This window comes from Colossoma macropomum, unplaced genomic scaffold (assembly GCF_904425465.1).
Source record: "Colossoma macropomum unplaced genomic scaffold, Colossoma_macropomum, whole genome shotgun sequence".
In the NCBI taxonomy this organism is placed as follows: Eukaryota; Metazoa; Chordata; class Actinopteri; order Characiformes; family Serrasalmidae; genus Colossoma; species Colossoma macropomum.
This window is the reverse complement of record NW_023494788.1, coordinates 38,122,171-38,140,955: the sequence shown is the minus strand read 5'-3', so window position 1 is coordinate 38,140,955 and position 18,785 is coordinate 38,122,171.

Genomic DNA, 18,785 nt, shown 5'->3' with positions numbered 1-18,785 from the left:
ATCCAATGATCCATCATCTTTTATGTCGCTGCTGTTGGATCAAAACCTCATATCTCCATTTTTCTTGAAATTATTGAAAAAAACCTACTGTCCTTTATATTGTAAATATTTATATTGTGTGTAAATTTCAAGATGAATGGACCAAAAGATACAAGGTTTTTGTCCTACAGCATCGAAAGGCTATATTAATCAATAAAGGTGGAGTTATTAATGTCATTTAACAAAACTATGAGTTGATTCAAAGTAAAGAAATTATTCAAAAATAAATAATCTAAACATAAAAATACCTCATCTTTTACTCACAGACACTAATGTGACTTGGATTAAAAGTTTAGAATCTGCACCTTCCACACAGTTTCTTTGTTTATTTCAGTTAAACTGCAAGTCACAAATAATTCATATAAATTTACAGCATGTACATGGTCTCACTGGAGATGACTGCCACTTCTAAAGAGTTAACGTGATGCTGGTTTTGCTAATAGCGAGCGACTGTATCCCAGCAGTCCGAGTGTCAGCGCAAGGCGGTCAGCCGACGCACATACAGAGACACATATTGCTCACTCTCTGCAATATGCTGCCTCACGGCGGCCGTCAGATCCCCGTCTGGGCCTGATTACTCACCGGCTCCAAACAGGTGCAGCCACGCTCAGGGAAAAAAACACACCCCCCTCCCTCACCCCCTCCCAAACACTCACAGCCTGTCTGGCGTAATAGAATCTGCTGACAGCAAATGGCTCACCTGCACACCGGCAAAGAAAAAAAAAGTTAACTTTCAGAATGGCCGTCCATATGGCATGGACAGGTGTCCGAAGGTGCTGGACATTCACGTGATGAGAATGTTTGGCACCGAACCCAGAAAAAAATTATCATTTAAACTACTAACAGCCCAAAATAGAGTGAGAAATGAGAACAAAAAACAGACGAAATTGAGGCCTTTAAAGTAGCACTACTCATTTTGGTCTCGCTCTATATTAAAAGATGTTAACACACTCTCTGCTGAAACTTTCTAAACACTGGTGAGGTTAGGGCTAGGATTTGGACCAGGGTGATGGTTGGGCTTAGGTTTGGGGTTGAGGTTGAGATTAAGGTTAGTGATTAGATTCTGATTTTAAGAAAATGAAGGTGAATTTAATAGATATTTAGTTGAACATATTTTAAAAGTACATTAAGTGTCAAAGATCTTTAAATACTCTGAATGGGATTTCTGCCAGTAGCTGCATGGACAGAGCATAATAGGCATTGTATTTACTGCTACTGCTGTTTTAGCTACGCAAACATACTTTTGTCCATTTTTATGGATAACAGTATGTCAGAGAGTACCAAAAACCCATTGTGGAACTTTCAGGGCCTGCTAGGCTTTTAAAGAAAGAAGTTCATTTGTATTGATGGTAAGGCTCTTTTTTCATTGTTATCTTTTGGTTGGAAATAAAAGGGTTAAAATCTTTAAACATCCAAGAGAAAATTGTCAAGAACATTGAGAGAACAAGAAAATTGAGAGAACGTTCAGGATTGTTCTCTCTGTAGTATTTAGGTAGATACAGCTGAGCGAGCTCTCTCATTGGTCAGGACTTCAGGAGCTGAACTGAAGGCCTTACACATTACATTAACTACCAACATTACTAGGGAGTGAAAGAGGAATCAACCCATCAGGTTTTGATTTAAAATGGGACCAAAAAAACAATATTCTAATCCTTCTGGAAGTTCAAGGTATGTCATTGTGAATATGAGTTATAGTCTAAGCAGTGTTTCAGGTAGTTGTTAGGAATGTAAAGCAGTGGCAGCAGCTCTATTCCAGAACTCTTCACTGAAAGTGTCACTGTAAAACTGATACATACAAGCTCACATATATGTTAATGTCTGTTACAAGATTCAAATAAAACATATGGAATGACTTTTACAAGCTTCACATTCTTGTTTAATCTAGAACGGCCAAAAAATAGCTAACATTCAGCTAACATGATACAAAAATACCATAGGTGTGCTAACAGGAATGTTCATTATCATAGAGTTATCATAGTTTTTTTTTTTCTCATTTTTGACATATATGTTCAAACTGAAGGCCTAACTATGAGAGCCATGGTCCAGCACCCCTGCTGAAAAAGCTGGTTAAGCTGGTAGACCACATCAGTTTGTTGGTCAGCATAGGGTACACTCCTAAAAAGAAGGAGTGAAGGTTCTTCAAGGGTTCTTTAGTAAAGGAAATGACTCTGTGAGTTGTATGTAAAGCCATTTCATGCTTAAATCGTTCTTTGCATGGTGAAATAGTTCTTCACAATGTGTTGTTTATGGTTCTATAAAGAAAAAAGGGTTCTTCTATTGTGATGATGTCAAGCTTGTAACAATAGCACAACCCTTTTAGGTGCCATATTGAACTATATACAACACATTCTCCATCAATCTGAAGAACCATTTCACCACACAAAGAACTCTTTAAGCATAAAATTGTTCTATATAGAACTCATGGTGGTAAATAGAACCATTGCTTTTACTAAACAGTCTTTGAAGAACCATCTTTTTTAAGTGTGTATGATTTTATGTGAGTTTGGTTGTTTAGCTGGTCCACCAGCATGACCAAGATGGTTGACCAAGATGGTCATTTTGGCAGGGCAGCGGAACCATCAAACTCAAATGAAAAGTCTATGCTGGTCATCACAAAGGGTATGTCTTCTTCATCTAGTCTAGCTGGACGATCAGAGACCAGCAAGAGCTGGATTTTTCAGCAGGGTCTGCAGAAGCCACATGGGTCAGTCTACTAGAGATTACTGGGATTGCCCAGTTTGATGCAGGTGTGGTGATTTAAGCATGCAGTTAGCGCTACGCTAATTCCTTTAAGCCTCCATTTCTTTAGCTCCAGTGCTAAAACTAAAGAAGCAAACTTCAGAAACATGTCTTGGCTGATTGATTTCATTTGATGTAAGAGCTGGGGGTGGGGGGTGGGGGCGTAACTCTGCATGCATGTCCTGAAAGCAGCCAATGTGCCGCTTAGCATGTGAAGTGATTGGCATCGATTATAAAGCATGCAAATCATTTTTCTGTAATGACGGAACCAAGTTTTGCTCATTATCATGCCTACCGAGTTTGTATTTCTTTGCTGTTTGGCTTTGGTGCCAGTTCACATTATTGTCTCATTCGTAATTAAGAGCGCTCGGCGTGCCCAGCACTCAGCCACGCGCAATTACAGTCTGAGTAAATAAAAACATCAGTCAGTTGCTAGGACAGTGGGACGGACTGACATTGAGATAAAGCAGAGGCTGGAAGCACATCAAGGGGACGTATCACACACACACATCTGAAGCGCTGCTATCCTAATTACACACTTTACACACTTCTCAACCCTGCCCCAATTAGCCCGGCTCCACACCGAACCTCAATCAATCAGTCACGTTTTATTAAAGCGGCCGAGAGCCGAGCGCCGCGACGTACAGACGAATTGAAACGCTAATGAAAGTCGAAGGAGAGGAAGAAGCACGAGGGGGAGATCAGCACCCGCACGTACATCACACTTACTTTAACTCACTTTAAAAGTCAAAGAATGCACAAATTAAACTCACATCCCATAACGGGTTTATTTACTTATTTCTTTATTAGCATCATTGCTAACGAGGCAGAAAATGACCACTTTTATGCTTTTAATTGCAGTCAGTGTTTTTGCAATTATTCGATTTAAAGTTTTGCTGCAGAAACATTTCATTCATTGTTTATCATCACTTTACACACTGTTCCACCTGAGAACCAATTATTCAGAGTACAAACGCTTCTAAGTGAAGAATTTATTGGAATGTTCCATAAAAATATGTTTAGCATGAAGACTAATCTAATGAATACATCTAGTATTTCTCATTATAGGATTGTTGTAAGAATATTATAAGATGTAACTTATTACTAGACATGTTTTCCATGTTTTAAGTCGTTAAAGTCTTGTTTTCACCGGGATATTCATTTTATGTTCTTGTTAGTTGCATTTTTATTGTATTTTTAGTAAAACTTTTATTTTGTGCATTTTTTTTAATTCATGTTAATACTAATGTCTTTTTTCTCTTCGAATTTGTACTGTGAAGAACTTCAAGCTGCGTTTTTAAAGTATGAATGGTGCTATATAACTATCATTATTATTATTATTATTATTATTATTATTATTATTATTATTATTATTATATGATCAATATGATCTTTCATGCAAGTCATAAGCACTGTTTCTCAAATCTGATTAGTTTCTCTGGATAAAATTACTACAGTAAAAATAAGTTAAGTAAGTAAGTAGAAATTACTTAAATCTTAAAATATTCTTTTTAAACATGGGGAATATTAAATATTAAATATTAATTAGATTTATGATCCCTTCACTTGCCAAAAGATTTTTTGCAGTGTGACTATTTTAAGATTATTTTACCCATTTCTAGATATTTTGACTTGTTTTAATTGATATTATCACATTATCTTATTCTGCCAAATCATTTATTTTTTAACAACTCTATAAACATCAAAATGATCAGATCTGACAACTTCACTAGATAAAATTACTTTACAAAGTTATCAAGTGCCTAGAAGTTCTTAATATACTGGAACTAATCTCATAATGAGACATATTAGATGTACAGTCATACACAAAAGTTTGGGTGCCCCACATTGTTGTTAATTTAACTTACACATCCTCTACAGAGGACACACTTCTGCACATTATAATACACATTTATTGTTTATTAACTGATTTTAACTATTGGGGAAAATAAAACTTAAAATGTGGCCTGTGCAAAATTATGGCACATTTTATATATATTTTTTTTTTCTTATATAACAAATTGAATATATTTATTATGAATACAAATCGTGCACTAAAATTGAAAACTTTTGCTTATTACTGTATACTGACTAGAAAAAGATTCTGATTTTTTGTAAACAGATTAATAATCCTATTTTTAGATATTTTGACATATTTTTAAGTCAATTTCTCCAATGATTTTGTTTCTTTAACCGAATTTTGCTTTAAACAATCAAAATTGTCAGAGAAGAAAGTTTCACTGGTTAAATTTACTTTAAAAAGTTGACAAATGTTAATATTAAGAAACAGTTCTTAATATTCCAACAACAATCTCATAAAGAGAAATATTAGATACACAGACTAGATTTAAGATCATTTCCTTTAGAGAATGTTCAGTGTAAGCCTGTGCTGGTGGAATTCAGCAGCTGCCCATTGACTCCCATTACAGGAAGCTCCTGTGTGAGCTGAGTGACAGTCTGGACTGAATTAGGAAGCTTGTTCTAAATTACTCTTGACTCTGGTGTCAGAAATCCCACTCATGTGCTGCTTAAGTTGATCAGCGCGCGCCGTCCCGCGACCCCTCACTGCTCTATAATAATAAATCCTTCAACATTTCCACATTTCAGCTGCTGCCAAATCGCTCCGGCAATCTGCATATCGTTACTGTCACACCGCCGAGTGCCGCGGGCCCACCCCCCACCACCACCACCACCACCACCACCACACTTATACAGACATTTTAATGAACTGTCAGCAGGTGATATTTATAAGATAAGCGCGTTAGCACACGGCTAACACAATAGGACACAATTAACAGCGGTTCCTATCTGCTGCGTAAATCTGCACCGCTTTCCTAGGAAGCCAACGGACGGATCGTCATCCAGAACATCATTCAACTCAAGGATAGCAATTCCAGAAATGACTGTGGGGCAGTAGCTAGAAGCCTTAGTGTTAAAGGGCCCGTGTTCTGGGAAACCACAGCTCTCCGAGCGTTGATAAGAGCCTGATGTTATATGTAAACACTGTAACGTTTTGTGTGAATGTACTATCCTCTCCTCTCACGGTCTATAGTCTATATATAGAACCTGAGACACCAAAACCTATTATTTTGAATTTATTGCTCCAAAAGTGTTTTGCTGCCATCTCGTGGCAGCGCTGCTTGCTTATTTCCGGTACCGCTGTCTGTTTTCACACATGCGTAGACTGAAAAATCTGAAAGAAATCAGAGTAAGAGTTTCCGTACACTGAGAAATCTGATCACTGACCTAAAATCCAGCTCTCTTTATCAGATTTCTTTATCTCTATCTTTATCTAAGAATTCAGAGTGTGCTGTTCACATGACCATTTGAATAATCAAATAACTGCAGAAATCTGATTATGATCATATTATTGCGTGCATGTAAACATACTCATTGTGAGCATTTGTTGGCTAGTTACGACTAAAAACTTATCTTTTGTAAACAGTTTCTTTTTTTATATATATATATATATATATATTATATCTGTGAATTAGTCAACTTACCACAGGGTGATTCCTGTAAATTTTCAATATTTCTGCAGTGTTAGTGTTTGAAATGTAAACAATTATTCAGAGTGGTCTGGTGTGAAATGGTGATTGTACAGATTCAGATTTCTTTACAGTGGTGGTGACAGGAACCAGGTGTCACCATGACTACAACACAAATATAGCCAGTTTATTTACTATCCAAAACCACCAGTGAACCTACATGTGTCTTCTGAGTTTATGTGGAATGTTGATGATGGTAAAATAGTGGAAAATCTGAAATGATATTTTATCTTTGGGGACTATTTTGCCTCAGCATGTATCCCTCCACCATAAATGGAGTTTAAGGCCAAAATATTCTAAAAATAACTGTAAAATAACATCTCAGACATCAGATTGTGTATTTATAACCTCTTCATGTAATCGCTTTCTGTGAGGGAGCTTTTAGAGGTGGATGGTGATGGTTCCTGTCACCACCACTGTGAACAATTATGACTCAGTAAGTTTCTCTAGAACAGAGCATTTCACACCAAACCTGTCTGTTACATCTTAACCATTTAATTATGCAGAAAATTTGGGAAAATTCACTTATAAGGTTTTATTTATTATTATTATATTATTATTATTTATTTATTTTATTTTTTAAGGAAAGGAGCCTCTGGTGAAATATTTGTCTTTGTTCAGATTGGTAGGAGGGTTATAATACATAAGTACTGATAAATGAACACATAAACAGATTAGCAAAAAACTGCCGATTTAATAGCTTTAACACATTTTTCCTGAACCTAAAACAGCAGAAAACTTGTCAACTCAAAATATACTTATAACAAAAGACAATGGCCAGCATTCCTATTTTAATACACTTAATGACCTCATAATGACCTTAATGACCCAGTCACATTCAGCTGTGGAAAATGTATGCAGGACCAAACATATCAGCTATGGAACATTCTTGTTTACCACAGAGTGAGATAGCAGCAGTTTTCAAAAGCACCATTCATTTTTCCATCAAGATAAACAGCTTAGACCTGGAGTTCCTTATATGGGCATGGTGCTGCCTCCAGAACACTTTCAGAGATCTCTTTTGGGAACAGACAGACTGAAGCTGAGAAAAGCCACAGTGAGTGCTTATTCAGCCTCTCTGATCAGATTACATTAACATGTGACACATTTTCATCACCCCACATTCTTTGCATAAGCAAAACATAGTGACCATATCCTGTTAAGGGGTAGAATCAGGAAACAGGATGGTAAAACCCAGAGACAAAATACAGAGAAGCGAATGTGAGTAAATTAAACTCAATGTTTAAGAAATGTGCAGGTAGAAACAAGATCTCCCAGAAATCAGAATCAAATCAATTCACTATCATGTTTATTTCAGAATAATGTTCATTTGTAAAGCGTGTACAGGGTTGACAGCTGTGCTGCACAACAAACTGAAAACTCAATCAAGAAACAGGAGAAATAAAAGAAAATGCCATTCAATAAAATCAGAAAGTTAAATTACACGAACCCACCTACAGGAGAGAGCGAGGGAGAGACGGAGCACAAGAGAGTGAGAGAAAAGAAAGAGAAGGGGAGAGCAGGAGAGCTAGAGATACAGAGCAAAAAAAGAGAGAAAGGAAGGAGAGATGAAGAGAAAGGATGGAAAAAGAGAGACAGAGGAGAGAGAGAGAGAGAGAGAGAGAGAGAGAGAGAGAGAGAGAGAGAGAGAGAGAGCAAGAAAGCAAAGAGATAAAGAGCAATAGAAAAGAGAAAATAAAGAAAGAGAGATACTTAAAAAGTAAGTAAAGTAAGAGAGAGGGGAGAGGGAGAGTGAAAGAGAGAGAGATGGTGTGAGAATGTAAAGAGAGACAGGAGAAAGTGGAAGAGACAGAGGAAAGAGTAGGAAGGGGAGAGAGAGGAAGCGAGTGAAAGAGAGAGAGGGAGACAGAGAGAGAAAGACAGCAATAAAAAGAGAGTTGAGAGAGAGAGACAGGGATAAGGAACAGAGAGAGAAAAAGAGAGAAAGAAAGTGAGAGAAAGAGAGAAAGTAAAGGGATAATGAAACAGTAGAAAAGAAAGAAAATAAAGAAAGAGAGAGATACCTAGAAAGTAAGTAAAGTAAGAGGGGAGAGGGAGAGAAAGTAAAGAGAGAACAGGAGAAAGTAAAAGAGACAGAGACGGGGAAAGAGTAAAAAGGGGAGGGAGCAAGTAAGAGGGGAGAGGGAGAGTGAAAGAGAGGATGGAGAGAAAGTGAAGAGAGAACAGGAGAAAGTAAAAGAGACAGAGACAGGGAAAGAATAAGAAGGGGAGAGAGTAAGAAAGAGAGTTGGGAGAGAAGAGCGAGCTGATCACACACGCAGCCAGATATGTGACCACCTGTCACAACCTGAGGGACAACCAGTGAGAAACTGATATTGATTTTTATTGATTATTGTATATTTATGAAATTTGTCTTGACTCTTTTATTTTCCCTTTCTTTCTTTTTTTTGATTACTAATAACCCTGTAAATAACGTATTTTCTAATGTTCTATTATAATCTATTATATCATCTTTTGCTTATTTTGTATGTGTTTCTTATTAACTGCTTTAGCAACAGTGTATTTCATTACATTCATGCCAATAAAGTACTATTGAACGTGAACTTGTAAGAAAGAGAGGCAGGGAGAGAGAGAGAGAGAAAGAGAGAGATAGAAACACAGCGAGAGAGAGAGAGAGAGAGGGAGGGAGAGAGAGAGAGAGAGAGAGAGAGAGAGAGAGAGAGAGAGAGAACAAACAGAGAGTGAAAAAGAAAGAAAGATAAAGAAAGTAAAGAGATAAAGAGATCAGTAGGAAAGAAAGAAAATAAAGAAAGAGAGAGATACCTAGAAAGTAGGTAAAGTAAGAGGGGAGAGGGAGAGTGAAAGAGAGGGTGGAGAGAAAGTAAAGAGAGAACAGGAGAAAGTAAAAGAGACAGAGACGGGGAAAGAGTAAGAAGGGGAGAGAGTAAGAGAGTAAGAGAGTGAAAGAGAAAGAGAGAGGGAGAACAAACAGAGAAAAAAAGAGTAAGGAAGAGCGAGAGAAAGTAAAGAGATAAAGAGAGCAGTAGAAAGAAGAGAAAATAAAGAACAAGAGAGATAATTAGAAAGTAAGTAAAGTAAGAGAGAGGGAGAACCAGAGCGAAAGAGAGAGAGGGGGGTAGAAAGAGAAAGTAAAGAGAGAACAGGAGAAAGTAAAAGAGACAGGGTGGAAAGAGTAAGAAGGGGAGAGAGAGAAAGCGAGGAAGAAAGTGAAAGAAAGAGAGTGAAAGAGAGAATGAGATAGAAAGACAAAGAAAAGGAGAGAGAGAGAGAGAGAGAAAGAGAGAGAGAAGGAGAGAAAATGAGAGAGCGATTGAGAGAGAGAGAGAGAGAGAGAGAGATGGGAAGAGTGGTATCAGTAGAATGTAGAATGTTTATGATGTGGGTCAGGGTCGTTCTGCTCTCCTGCTGAGAAGAAGTGAGTGAGGGAGGATCTGCTGTCTCTTCATTAAAGCCATAAACAGTGATGGGGTGGGGGGGGGTGTTCTATCGCTCTTTTCCGCCTCCCTGAACGTGTTTTCCTCGTTACCTTCTGTTTGAAGATGAATGATTACAGATAGCCGCTGAAGCAGAGTTAGTTTAGTTTATGTTGTTTTGTGAGGCCATGTGCAAAATATTAATATCAAATAAAAAAAGCTTTAAAGCAGAATCAGCTACCAGCTCATTTCCATCTGCACAGGGAAACTGACTCCTGCATGAACCCTGCCAAGTTGAACTTACATTTCCCACAATTCATTCAGGCTGATCACTACCTTATTAGCTCTACCGGCCTTCCACTCTACAGGCAAATGCACTTAAGTGTACTTTTCAGAAGCATATTTAACTGTAATCAGTTTAAGTGTGTTCTTTAAAGCAATGACGTTTACAAACTGTGATTTTGATCAGATTTTAACGGTGATTCTGACACAGCTTTTAGTTTGAGGGTTCTCAGTCTCTCCTCATTCACAGAGAAAGGGGTCTCATCGGAGAGGAGATATATGAGTGGACAGATTCTGCTACACTCTAAAAAAAGATGGTTCTTCAAGGGTTCTTTAGTAAAGGCAATGGATTTAATTAAGTTCTATGAATCATTTGCATGCCTTAAGAGCTTTGCATGGTGAAATTGTCCTTCAGACTAATGGAGAATGTGTTTTGTATATGGTTCTATATAGAACCCTTTTAGAATCATTCTTTAATGCACCAAAAAGGGTTCTGCTGTTGGTGATGTAAAGCTTGTAACAGTAGCAGAACTCTTTTGGTGCCATATAGTCCCATTTTGAAAAAAAAAGTTCTATATAAAACACATTTTCCATCAGTCTGAACAACGACTTCATTATGCAAAGAACCATTTAAGCATGCAAATAGTTCTAAATAGAACTCATGGTTGTCATTATTAAAAAACATTTGAAGAACCTGTATAAGAACTTATATAGGACAGTAGCTATTACAGAATAACAGTTCCTAACTTCATAATCTCATCATTAACTCTAGATAAGAAAACAGTATCATACAAAAATCCTAACTAGACTAAATCTCCTAAATACTGTTCTAACTTTAGGATAAACCCCAACACTGTCCTAACTTCTGTTTAACCGTCCGTTTCTATTGTTTTTAGGCAGCTGTGTCAGGCAGCATAGTTCACTACCAGCATAATGACTCTACATTTATTTATACTGTAAAACGCTGCTTTCACTATGAGATGTTTTTCTTTTCTAACTCTGCATTTTAAAAATCTCAGACACTGCAGACTTGATCTCCACCATCCCCTCTTATTACCTTTATGTGTTAATGTTGATGATAAAATATTACAGTGATGGTGGTGAATAATGAGGAGACAGAGCTGAACGTGTGTCTGTTATTATGAGTGATAATGTTAGCGCGCTAGGCTAAAGCTTTTGGGAAATGGAAAATGAAACTAGGGAGCGGTGACGCTCTGATAAACAGCAGGGGGCTCTCTTACAGTATCCACAACTTACAGTTTATCACACTTTCTATTGCCGTAGCCCACATTGTAAAACTTTTTGAAACATCAAAACGTTTTTTTGCAAAAAACCCTCAGGCTGGAAACTGTCTTTACCCATTCCCCTTAATCTTCCTTTACCCAACACTTTACTCTCTACCAGTGTGCGAAATACCCCCTGCTATTCGGAGAGTCCTATGTAGGCTGGCTTCTGCTGCGCTGTCAGGCTGCTAACTCATTCGCCATAGCAGCGCTGATTGGTTTAACAATTGTTCTTCTGGTAATGCTCTGTTCTAGTTTGGTGTTGCACTCATCCTCACATTAACTGAGATCTTACTCATCTTCTCTTCTGTCTTCAGTTTGAGAAATTAGTAATAATTCACTCTTTACTAATAATTCACACTGTTGGGCAGAGTTACAGTTGTTAGGCTATGAACCAACTGGGTGAACTAATTTGCTACAGCGCCACCCTGAGGCAGAGCAGTGCTGCAGCTCTAGTTAGTTAAGAAGACCAAAGACAGAAGCTGATTGTGGGTGAAGCAGGTAAACAGTGAGCTTTATATTTGAGCATCTATTTTTGAGCATAATGTCATAATAAATTTATTTTTAGAGACTCACTTTTTAGAGATTAATTAGAGGGTCCCGGACACCCCAGGAGCGCCTGTATTTCACACCCTGCTCTCTACTGTCTCTCACAATCGCTTTATTCTTGATTCTTGGAAAAAAAGCATTATATTAAGAAAAATGTTTTCTGCAGTAAACATGAAACACATTTGGTGGAAATCAATGCCTAAGGCAACACTTATTAATAGGGAGTAAGCGCTGCTGGAGCAATTGATTCAGTAGGGCGCCCTCTAGAGGCTATGTAGGACATTAAAAATATACATAATTGATGGAAACCCCTAATGGAGTACTCATACTCATTGGCCATTTTCCCAGAAACACCTAACAGGCATCTGTCACATCTATAATCTAACTACAGGCTTGTTGTTCATCAGATAATGTTGATGTGCGCACCAGCGCCCCCTAATTTGAGCTCCACTTTCGCAAGGCATTAGACTGGTTTAGAAAGGTCAGTTTATTCTGACCCTAACAAGTCTATGGCCGCTTTTCCACTATCGGGTCAAATGGTTCTCAGGGCCTTACTGGGCTGTTCTATGCTGGTCCGGACTTGTGAGACCAGTTACAGTTTCTGTTTCCATCTATTGTAACGCTAAATCAGAACCAGGAAATACTCAAGTTAACTACACAAACAAATGACTAAGTGCTAACAGGCTGACAGGTTCTAAAAAGGGTTCTGCTGCAGTTCCGCCAAGCTTGCAACAATAGAAGAGCCCTTGTTGGTGCTATGTAGAGCAAATCAAAAAGGTTCTATATAGGACCACTGTTTTTACTAAAGAAGCCTTGAAGCGTCATCTGTTTTTGAGCTATATGGTTGGTGTTTCCAATAAAATGGCCAGTTTAATCTAATATGGTATTTCTGTTATTTTGTCCACTCCCTGCATGGATGGTTTGACTAGCCTGATGATGAAGTAAAATGTGGTCTACTCCACTAGTGCAGAACCTCTTCCTCTTCCATGCTAACTCTCCACTCATGTCCCCCTGGCCCCCCCTCAAAAGCCCGCCCCCAGAAGCAGTGTACACACCCTGCCAGCCCTTCTCCCATCACACGACACACAGAGACAAATCACATTACTCACACTCCTGCAGTCACTCTCTTTCTGAGGTGAGGAGATGGAGCTGCTGTGGATCAGACAGGCTCGGGGGTGGGGGGAGCAGGGGATGTTTAGAGGGGGTACTGAGAGTGATATGAGAGAGCCATGGGAGCCCACAGACCAATGTGTTTGTGTGACGCTCCGTTTGCCCCAGCAGTCTAGAAGACCCCTGCAGCCACCACTGATGGAGAGACGGAGGGAGAGAAAATCCCCATCCTCCTCCCTCCATCACTCCACAAATCCATCCCTCCATCTGGGGCCAAGACAGCGATAAGGTGGAGATGAGGAGCGAGAGAACTGACCCTGAGAAAGAGTTTCATCACCATCACCACATCATCTTCATCCTCGTCATTATTGTCAATATTATTACAGCTAATTTATACCAACACTGACATAAATTAGCACCACATAAAACAGAGATCACAAGAATAATAATCATCCTCATCATTGTCATGTTCTTCCTCATCTTCATCCATGTATCTCCATCTATTGTCACAGATCCCGTCATTAGTACCATGAATAGAATGTAATTGTCATTAATATGACCATCTACATCATCTTTAGCATCTTAATCAACATCATCTCCATAACAATCTTCTTCGAAATCATCTTCATCATTTTCTTTATCATACTCATATATATATCATCACCATTATCATCTTCATCATCTTCATCATCACCATGATCATCATCATCATCTTTATTATCATCTTAATCAACTTAATCTCTATAACAATCATCATCGTTTTCATCAAAATCCTCTTCAAAATAATCATCATTCATGCATCTATAGACTCACACTACACTCAGAGGAAACCACAAGAACCACCATTTTCATCATCTTTATCATAATTTCCATCCACAGCAGAGTTAATTTAGAGGGGCCAGAGGAACCATTATCATCATCATCATCATCATCATCATCATATTCATCATTATCAGATTCATAATCATCATCATCATATTCATCATTATGAGGTTCATAATCTTCACCTTTACCATCATCATCATCATCATCTTCATCGTCGTCATCATCATCATCAACCATCATCTTTATTGTAATTTCTATCCATGGCCCTCATTCAGAGGGGCCGGACAAGACACATTATCATCATCACCATCATCATATTCATCATTATCAGATTCATAATATTCACCTTCATCTTTATTGCCATCATCATAATCATCATCATCATCATCATTATCAACCTTATATCACCATCATTAACCATCATCTTCATGGCAAAGTTCATTCAGAGTTGCCAGAAGAACCACCATCACCATGATCATATTCATCATTATCAGATTCATAATCTTCACCTTCATCTTCATCATCATCAACCATCATCTTCATCATCTTTATTGTAATATAAATCCATGGCATAGTTCATTCAGAGGGGCTGGAAGAACCATCATCATCTTCATCATCATCATCATCATTATTATCATTATCAACATCATCATCATATTGTCATCATCAACCATCATCTTCATCATCTTTATTGTAATATTAATACATGGCATAGTTCATTCAAAGGGGCTGGAATAACCATCATCATCATCATATTCATCATTATCAGATTCATAATCTTCATCATCATCATCATCATCATCATCGTCATTTTCCTCACAGTGAGTTCCATTCCTGTTTTCAGCTGTTAAGTCTTTCAAATGTAAATCATCATCATGGAAGTCACAAGACCGCAAGAACCTTCATCATCATCATCATCCTCATCTTCATCATGATGAGTGTAACCCCACCTGCCCCTCGATAAAGCCCCCTCATATCCGCTCTTCATGCCCTGCACACTCTGGAAAAAAGGCTCCGCTGTGCTCCGGGAATTCTGGGATAGCTGCGAAATCCGAATGCAGGAACCGTTCCTAATCATTATACAGAGATGTGCACCGCTAGGCTAATCTCCACTTTAACATTACATACAGAGCCTGCAGTTATGTGCTTTACTGCTACTGCACGCTCTACCAGAGAGAGAGAGAGAGAGGGGTGGGGGGAAGAGAGACAGGGAGATGGAAAAACTGAGAGAGAGAGACAGAGAGAGGCGCAGTCATCCTTAACAGAAAATACAGGTGCTTTTGCCCTTTAATGCAGCATTTGCAAAGCTTTGAGTGATTAACATGAACAGTTATGCGCATATTTCTAACAAACTCAGCAACCGAAAGGTCAAACTGCATGTCAGAGTCATTAAAACACAGCAGAGAAACACGGCGGCGTGCGCTATCGCTAATTGCCATTTTGCAGAATATTTATGGAGGTGGAGGTGTGCTGGAGGAAATCCCCTTTAAAACTGAGCAGCATTAAAGTTTACATGTTAACGCTTTCTGCCTTTTCTGACTGGATTAATGTCCTTTTTAAATTCAGCATTTTTAAATTAATGATTGTTTGTTATCAAATCAAATGTTATATTTGTGTTCTCCACTGTAAACATGTCTGAGTCTAAAAGTGCAACACAAAGAAACTTGAAACTTATAGTTAATTTTGACTGAAAATATTATTTCTGCATGTTGTGCACAACTTTTACAGAAGTCCTGAACGATATATCGATTGAGGTCCTGTGGATTTTTCGGTAAAAAAACCTCACAGGTAAAGTTTTCATCATGGTTGAAATAACAGAGCAAAATCAAAATTTTTATAATGGCCAACTGTAATATTTAAAATATACAACAGTATATCAGCATCCGTCCAAAGTGTTCACATCAGTCCGGCCCTACACTTTTCACTCTTCAAAATGAAGGTTCCTCAGTGGTTCCTGGCATTGGTGTGAGGTTCTAGGAAATAACTTCAATCAGTATAGAACCTTTACATTATGCTGAGGTTGTTTAGATGTTAAAAAAGGTTCTTCACGCATCTAATTTACAAATAGGGCTTCCATTAAAAAGGTTCTTTACCCCTGTAGCCATAAATTCCTACTTCGGCCTGTTTTGGAGCTCCACCAATTTAACTTCACCTTTTAAAACATTCCTTAAATGTTTCATTTAATTCTTACTATATTTTGTGTTACAATATTTAAGATCTCTGTTTCACTGGTAGAATGGCCAAAAAAAAAAGGTCTGCAGAAAGAGATTAGAGAAACAAAAGTGGTTCTGCTATGACATCTCTCCTAAGAACCTTCTTAGGAACCTTCATTTTGAAGAGTGTTTTTGTAAGAGTGATGCTGATCTTCTGGAACATTCTGGAGAGACAGGGGAGTGAGAGAGATGGGAAATTAAAGAGAGAAATAGAGAAGAGAAAAAAAAGAGAGAGAGAGAGAGAGAGAGAGAAAGAGGAGAGAAGGGAGAGAAATGAGGAGAGAGGTAGGTGAGAGAGAGATAGGGGAGAGAAAAAGAGGAAAGAGAAAGAGAGACGTGAAGTGAGATATATAGAGAGAGAGATAGGGGAAAGAGAGAGTGAGAGACAGAGAGAGATGGGAAGAGAGAGAGAGATATGGGGAGGGAGAGAGATAGGGGAGAGAAAAAGAGAGAGACAGAAAGATATAAATGGGAAAGAAAAAGAGGGGAGAGAAAGAGAGAGGGATAGGGGAAAGAAAGAGAGAGAGAGATTTAAAGAGGTAAAAGGGAGAGAGATGAGGAGAGAGATACAGAGAGAGATAGGAGAGAGAGAGATATGGGAAGAGAGAGATAGGAGAGAGAGAGAGATAGGGAAGAGAAAAAGAGAAAGAGAGACAGACAGATATAAATGGGAGAGAAAGAGAGAGAAGTAGAGAGGGAGAGAGAGAAAACCTGCATGATGGAAAATCAGTTAACTCGTGCTTATAAAAGTTTATAATATTGTAAGATTGTTTTTTAGATGAAATCGAGTCACAGTGAGACAACAGCAATTATCCCAAATGGCTTTTTCATCGTTGGTGCTTTAATCTTTCTGGCCCTGTTCCATTCTGCTGGAGTCTGAGTGAAGAGACCCAATTTTTACCCAATTATCTCTCTAATGTTAATCTGTGCTGATTTCCACCTGCTCTCTGGGTCTCATCTACATCACACTGTAGCTCCCAATCAGGGAGGATGAAGGTGAGCATCAGCCCTCCTCAAAACACAGACTTTTAGCACACACAGTTATTTACACTGGCCACTTTATCGGAAACACCTCCTGTACAGGTGCACTCTGTAGGTTTACAGTTACAAACTGAAGCTCATCTGTTACTGCACCCATCAGTAACATCACCCATGGACAGAGACCACGATAGGACCACCACTGATAAAATTGCATTATTATTATTAATTTGCATTAATCATGCATGTACGCAGTGAGACACTCACACAAAACATATTTCAAATAAACAAGATAACAAATCATAACTGCATTTACACCGTTGATAACCTTACATTATAGGAATCTATCATATATAATTAATGTAACATTGTGTCTATTTAAGTCTATTTTATTTTCTCATTATTTTGCTTTCTTTCGTATATTATACGAATAAATCTTAATCTGATTTTGAGCTTGACGTGTCTCTAGTGGTCTCGACTACAGCACTACTTTCACACTCTCTCACACAGTCGGCCTTGGCATTGTCGATGTCTGATGTGAGTCCCAGTGATGGACGGAGTGTTTTTAAGCCAGCTGAGCTGCTGTGGAGCTCCGAGTAGAGAATCTCTTCAGTCTCAGAGTTACTGTGGAGCAGATTCTGTTCATTAACCCTGCAGTTATCTCAGCAGGACACCAGCACACTCTCAACCGCATCTACAGCAACAACGGGACCTGAGGGCACTCCTCACAGAGTGTGTGTGTGTGTGTGTGTGTGTGTGTGTGTGTGTGTGTGAAAGGTTGATGTTAGTCATGGTGGGGAGGATTTCCTGCAAGGCGTTCTGCTCACTGCTCCTCTTACCGCTAGTGCTGTTTGGATGGAGAAGCTCAGGAAGATCTACAAAATCTCAAACAGCCTAACATACACATTGATATACACACTAAAATACACTAACATACAGATAACATATACAAAAGCATACCTGCTGACCATAGATATATATACCTAGATGCCGCGTTGTCTGTTGTTCTCTATCCGAGGCGATTCGTCTGAGCGTCCGCCATGTTGGAGCGCTCAAGATCCACTTGTGAACAAATTCACTTGTATTGAGAGGTGATGAGCTTTCAGGATTAAATTGGCCACAACTTCCTTATTACTCTACAGATTTTCACCAAATTAGTTTCGTTATAATCCTCAGACACTAGACTGCTCTTGGTAGCTTTTACTTCTTTAATAACTGATCATGCTAATTAGCCATTGGGACCAGTCTCACACACATCAGCAAATCCATCAATGTGTGAATCACTTTTAATCTTAAAACACATGAAAATAAAAGACCAAAACACAGTAAGAAAGACAAAGCTAAAGTTGGCTTCATATTCGCCAGCTTCTTGTTCGAGTTTTCCCGTTCTACCTTAAATGGTTCAGCACTCACTTTCTGGTGCCTGAAGCTGTGGACAATTTTTAAAAGAAAACTGGGTATGATATCCAGAACTGTCTGGTGGGCAAGGTTTAAATTGAATAAATCTGAAAATTGGAACTTTAAAACTTTTACAAACCTCGATTAAGATAATCTTTGAAGATTGTAAACTCCAGTTTATAATATGAAATTACGTGATTGCTGTCAGAATGAAACCTTAAGAAGAAGAAGCAAAAAACTTTCTTCATTTTCAGTATAAGTTAACATACATGACCTTATTCTAAGTCATTTTGGAGCATTTCTATTTTTTCGTTCAGTATGAATTTGTAAACTGTGTTATGTAAAAAAAATTATAAATTATAAAAAGAGGCACATGCTTTGTTCTGTCAGCAACAATGTATAAATGTTAACAACAAAAAACAAAAC